The following is a 6,606-nucleotide window of genomic DNA, read 5'->3' as shown; positions in this document are numbered from 1 at the left end:
TATATATATATATATATATATATATATGTATGTATGTATGTGTGTGTGGTTGTACATGTGGTTGTTTTTTGGTGTTTGGTGTTTTAGTTTTGGATGTGTTTTTAGTTGTTTTATACTACAATTGATTGCTTCTGTTGTCCTCATTTGTAAGTCGCTTTGGATAAAAGCGTCTGCTAAATGACTAAATAAATAAAATAAATAAATACTCACCAACAGCTGATTAATTGCCTTTATCTCTGATAAAGTTCTGCGGTCCTGCACTGTGAATCCCATGACAGCCATCTAAATAAGAGCCGATAAGCAGAGCAATTGAGAGATGTTTAGTTACAAACTTGTACTCAACATCGTGTTTATATGATATGCAAATATTGTAGCATATTTTCTTAATGTTATGATAGTACTAAGAGCAGTAACTTGCTTTGAGTATAGTCCGCAAATTCACTCTCGCACAGCATACTGAAAATGTCCTGTTGTTTTCCACAATGAAATATTGCTATAACAGAACTTACTTCAGTTTGTGCAGCACCATTTCCATTTCTTGTATTAATAGCTGTGTCAGAATATATGATTAAGCGCCCATCAACAGTATCAAGATGTATATTGTAAATCTGATTGTATGATGTACAGTCTGCCTTGGCTTTTAAGATTTTAGTCTGAAGAGCAACCATCAAAATATATATTTTTTTTTTTAAATAAGTAAACTTAAAATCAAATAAAATAAAATTCAAAAATAAAAATAAAATAAGTGGTATGATGTACAGTCTGCCTTGGCTTTTAAGATTTTAGTCTGACGAGCAACCATCAAAATATATATATATTTTTTTTTAAATAAGTAAACTTCAAAAAAAAAAAGTAAACTAAAATTAAATTCAAAAATAAAAATAAAATAAGTGTACCTGACTTAACCCTAATTACACCAACTGTGTAGACAGAACACCTAGGTCTAATTTTGGAGCCGATGTCCCATCAGCAGTTTTTGAAATATCATCATGGTTACATAATGGAATAGTTCTTCATTATAATATCCACCTTGCTTTAGATTTCCAGTAACTGTTTCTTAAGGCATCTGGTCTGGGCAAAAGGTCACAGTATTCAAGAAAAAGGTCTCAACCACAGCGTGGCATCTTGCAAAGGTTATCAGAGAACGGATGAACATTCATTTGGACTGTCTTGGGGTTTCGTAACCTGATACAGGTTTATCAAATTACTGAAATTAACAGTTTTCGGATTTTAACCAATAAAAATTTTATATTAAGCAACCTTTTCAATCAATGTGGGTATTATTTTATAGAGCAAAGCCATTTACAACACAGCCATCTCTTGTGTGCAATGTGTGGAGCTTAAAGTATTTTTACATGTCTAAAAAAAGGCATCAAACGGCAACATCTTCAAACCAGTCTACATGCACACCTAGTAACACATCCACATTCTCAGGAACAGGACAGTACAACATCCCGAAATGTAAAACTTATTTGAACTGCTCCATTTTCCCAGAGAGCGAAATGTGCTTATCTCAAAGCCACTAAGATCCATGTGAAACCACCACCATGCCACACATCAAACACAGCCTAAGGCACAGACATTTCAAAGCACACATGCACCCTGTGTCTACTACTAAACAAGAGCCCGATCTACCCAGAGGACTTTGATGAACCAGATGACTGCTTCACCCAAGCCAGAGAAGCCTGGAGCTTTAGATGTTTAAAAAGGAATATCTTACTCAGATACACCCATATTCTGTCCTAACTGGATAATTATTGTTTATTGCAGAAACCACCACCATGCCACACATCAAACACAGCCTAAGGCACAGACGTTTCAAAGCACACATGCACCCTGTGTCTACTACTAAACAAGAGCCCGATCTACCCAGAGGACTTTGATGAACCAGATGACTGCTTCACCCAAGCCAGAGAAGCCTGGAGCTTTAGATGTTTAACAAGGAATATCTTACTCAGATACACCCATATTCTGTCCTAACTGGATAATTATTGTTTATTGCGCCATCAACACCAGAAAAAGGAGAAAGATAGAGACTCTGTTTGAGCTGAGTTTGAACTGAATCTTAAACACTTTCCACTCTTTCCACATTCACTTCCAAAGTGATGATAAAAGCTTGTTGTGTCTTGTTAAGGGCCCTACAGAGGCACATCCATCCAGCTTCAAACTGGGAGATCTGACACAAGCCAGCAGTCAACAGCGGCATGTGCCAGTCTCATCTGCGTGTGGGTGAACAGAAAGGATCTTTATCAGTGACAAAGTTCATAAATGTCTATGTGTGATTATCTTTACCCATACGCCAACGATCATAATTATGTTGTCATTCTGTGCATTTCATCCTATCTCTCTTTTCACCCACTCCACAAATCAACTGATTTTTTTTCCTCTCTCTCTCTCTCTCTCTGCACCCCCATGGCTGTTTGGGTATTTGACCCCAAAAAATCCCCACCTCCCAGTCCAACACAATACTGCTCCTCTATGTTGACTTGAGTTGGAATGAGCATAGATGAGTTGAGCTTGAGTTAACATTAGAAGGCTTGAGATGAGTTGAGTTGACTTGAGATTACTTGAAAAGGGTTAACAGTTCACCCAAAAATAAAAATTTGTTTGCTGACCCTGTTGTTTCTTTTGAAAACTCTGGAAAACTCAAAGAATGTTGGAATCCAAACAACATTGGACCCTATACTGACATTTTTCAAAACATCTTCGTTTGCGTTCAGTAGAAGAAAGTCATGTAGGTTTGGAACAACAATAGGGTGAGTAAATGATCACATAATTTTGATTTTTGGGTGAACAAGTTGAGAGGACTTGGGATGAAATGACTGTGTTTGAGAAGACTTCATTTGAGTTGACAAGATGACATGACTTCAGATGAGATTGTTTGAGTTTAGTTGACTTGACTTGGGATGGGCAGAGTTCAATTTGAGTTGAGATGTACAATGCTCAGTTGAGGTGAGTTGTGCACAACTAAACAGGAGTTCAAAACTGCTGAGCTGAGAAACTCAACTGAAGTCCTCAGGGAGGAGAGGTATTGTGTTGGACTGGGAGGTGGGTCAAGTGCCCAGACGGCACAAGCTTTGGGGCCTAGAGAAAGGGGGGGGGGGAAGAAAAAGAAAATTTATGGAGAAGGTGAAGACAGAGAAGAATGAATAATGTGCTCTAGGAATGAAATAAAACCTGAAAATGTTAGCATGTTTGCACTTCCGGTTACATCGTCCTAAGTCAATTTTAGTTTTTTTAATGGGTTTTTAATTAAATGCCTGAAATTAGGTCAATACATTTTTGCATTTTATTCTATGACATAAACTACATCAGTAATACACAACTCATGGCTTTATGCATCTTATGAAAGGCAGCTGCTAAACAGTTGCTAAATGGGACTACAGAGGTTGTCAGGGACATTAAACACCACACCAAACAAGAAAACTCAGCTACTCATTAGTCCTATTTTACAGCCCAATGTTTATACTCACAATTACACCAAGTCTAACTCAAACTTTTCAACTTGTCGATTTTAAAAACAGATTAAAAGAGTTGTCAAAGCTTACTGGAGTCACATGAGAGTGGTGTAGTTCATTTGAAGCCTAACTGTAACTTTTTACTTCTGGCGACTGCATTTAGGCTTCAAAATTAATAAAACCTGTGTTCATTTGTGAGATTTGTTATGATGTACAACATTTTGTTGGTCACAGAGCGTAATTTCTGCAGTTATCCAAAGGCCGATGCAAAATCCCATTGGGTTTTCTGATAAAAATAATTTCTGTTCACCCACATGCAGATGAGAGTGGCACTCTCCTCTCCTCAAATAAACCTGTGCATGGTCACAAACGTCCTGAAGTATGTCAGTCTGTGTGCGGGGGTCCGGTGGCATATAATTATATAATTAAGTCGTGTCTGGTTGTTCTCTATAAGAGGGCAAAGGGGCCGTTTGAATGTGTATCTCAGCAATTAGGGACTTTTCAGAGTGTAGGAATGTGGTGCGCTTGGCATTTTTGAGTAAAAGGGCAGCTCTCTGCTTGAGAGTGCCAGCGCTGCGGGATGAGATCATGACTGGAGATGCCCACTCGCTGGAAACAGTGGCACGACTTTTGCTCCCTCGCTCCCTCTTTCCTAACAGCTGGGGGAATTCCAGACCTGTTAGATTATGGATCGAGGAGATTAAGGTTTTTAGGCCTAAATCAGATTTTATAACTCTGTTGTGCTCCTGCCCTCATAGCTGGAACATTTTAAACTCGTCGAACCGACTCGCTTTCTTTCTTCTGCACTCTTGCTTTCTCTCTCGGGGCAGGATTTGGCTGTTTGCTGATAAGCCGTGTGTGTATGAGGTGGCAGGCAGGCCGTTTGCTTTGCAGATAGTATGGTAGTGCTATTGTTGCCCAGCAGGAGCTGTGCAAGGGATAAGAATAATCTGGAATAACGCAGGCGTGAAAGGAGATTATGGTCGAGGTGAAAGGCACGGTGGAACTGAGGCCTGCTGCGCTTTTAAAACAAAGATAGAACAAACACACGCTTGATACAGACACACGGAGGCATTACATAAGAGCCAGCCAGACTTGATGCCCTTTAGCCAAACACACACTTACCCCATATCTAACACCAGAGCCCTTTGACTTTACTTCTGTATTAAATGTCTGTTCAAGTCTGTTAAAAGGTCACATATGCCATGTGTGAATTTCATGGTGGATAAGGATGGCAGTCTTTCTGGTTGGCTAGGGGAGTAAAGGAGCGGTCGCACTAGGCTTTGAGCTATTAAAGGGTTAGTTGACCCAAAAATGAAAATTCTTTCATTAATTACTCACCCTCGTGTTTTTGTGAACCTTCGTTCATCTTCGGAACACAATTTAAGATATTTTTGATGAAATCTGAGGGCTCTCTGACCCTCCCATAGACAGCAAGGCAACTACCACGTTCAAGGTCCAGAAAAGTACCAAGATGATCGACAAAGTAGTCCGTGTGACATCAGTGGTTCAACTGTAAAGTTACGAAGCTACAAGAATACTTTTTTGCGCAAAGAAAACTAAAATAATGACTTAATTATTTTGCACATTTTCGTCTTTACCGCGTCACTTGTGGACGCGCGTTCAGGACAGTATCATGACGCGAGCGTGTAGCCCCGTTCGCACTACAAGCGACACGCAACAGCAAAGCGACACAATCCCATTTATTTCAATGGAGAGCTGGCGATTTCCAGCGATAGGGGCGACAACAGCTGTTGGCGACCGGATGAGGCGTGTCCAGCGACGCGACAAAGTTCAGAATCCTTCAACTTTATGCAAATGAAGAGCGACTTTCGGGAGAAACAGCCAATAGGAAAGAAGACAGTAGAGCTCATGTGATCGTTCTCCTCTCAGCGACAAAAGTCGCTGCTAGTGTGAACGGGGCTTGTGGCGGCGCCGCCACACGCTCGTGTCATGGTACTGTCTGAACGCGCGTCCACAAGTGACTTTTCTGGACCTTGAACGTGGTAGTTACCTTGCTGTCTATGGGAGGGTCAGAGAGCCCTCAGATTTCATAAAAAATATCTTAAATTGTGTTCCGAAGATGAACGAAGGTCTTACGGGTTTGGAACAACACGAGGGTGAGTAATTAATGACAGAATTTTTGGGTGAACTAAGCCTTTAACTTCATATCTATTATCATATCTATAATCAAACTTCACCAAACTTGAATTATTAGTACCAATAAAATTAGATAGATAGATAGATAGATAGATAGATAGATAGATAGATAGATAGATAGATAGATAGATATACATATCAACTGTATCTTATATTAAAGCTTTCGCGGCGAGTATGTCAGTGTTTAGATGACAGCATTACTCAGTTGACCCTATTACCTAAAAAATTCCAAACCAAAATAAGCGGATATCCAAAAAGGATTGCTCAGATGTTAGAAAAACACTGATCATGAAAGGATTTTAAAATAGAAAAGAGAAAGAAATAACAGATTCTCAGGACTTTTCAACGTGCCTTTAAGTTCCCTTCATTTGCCCCCTCGTGTCCCTCTCTCTTTTTTCCCCACCCATTGAGAGCAATGTGTATGTGAAAGAATGTCATCGTGAGACACACAGACTGCTCTCTACTGCCGTTTCCCATCTGAAAATCATGTCCAACTGTGTTGTGTCCAAATTCACAGGCTTATTGGCTGACTTACTGAATGGCACAAGCTGGGCAGTTGTCATGTCTATGAGTAAGAAGTATTTCTCATTTTCACATTTAACCTAAATTACTTAAACACTATTTTAATGTGGCTTTTTAACTAAAGACTTTCTAAAACACAAGTTACATTTAGCCTACCAGTGAGATGAACTTCTTATGCACACAAGTCAAGCAAACAAGATAACTTCAGACCCATAGCTCTCTCTAGTGTTTGCTTTACGTAAAGGCACTTTCATTAAACGTTTCCGTCACACGTAATTTTTTAGCAGTGTTTATTACTATTGCTAATTGCTAATTGAATTAAGCATTTATAAATAAGCAATCTCTTGCTCTTGTCTTCTGTCTTCTGGTTTGTATTTCTACAGCGTAAGGTAAGGTCGTACGAATTTATGAATAAACCACTCGTTTTAAAATCGTCCTGGACTGTTGATATTTGTTATGACATTCC

General features: G+C 39.3%; 1 protein-coding gene across 1 annotated transcript in view; it reads right to left on the bottom strand.

Annotated features, from left to right (window-relative positions):
- Window positions 1-6,606, bottom strand: part of LOC107582939 (adenylosuccinate lyase) — a 36,048-nt gene that overhangs the window by 12,945 nt on the left and 16,497 nt on the right. The window contains exon 14 of the mRNA XM_016268963.1: window positions 211-282. The gene's annotated coding sequence lies outside the window, so the exon portion shown is untranslated. The remainder of the gene's footprint in view (window positions 1-210; window positions 283-6,606) is intronic.

The sequence above is a fragment of the Sinocyclocheilus grahami genome, unplaced genomic scaffold (genome assembly GCF_001515645.1).
Source record: "Sinocyclocheilus grahami isolate Dianchi unplaced genomic scaffold, SAMN03320097.WGS_v1.1 scaffold48.1, whole genome shotgun sequence".
NCBI classification, from domain to species: domain Eukaryota; kingdom Metazoa; phylum Chordata; class Actinopteri; order Cypriniformes; family Cyprinidae; genus Sinocyclocheilus; species Sinocyclocheilus grahami.
Note: the sequence above shows the minus strand (reverse complement) of the source record. Positions and strands in the feature narration are given on the sequence as shown.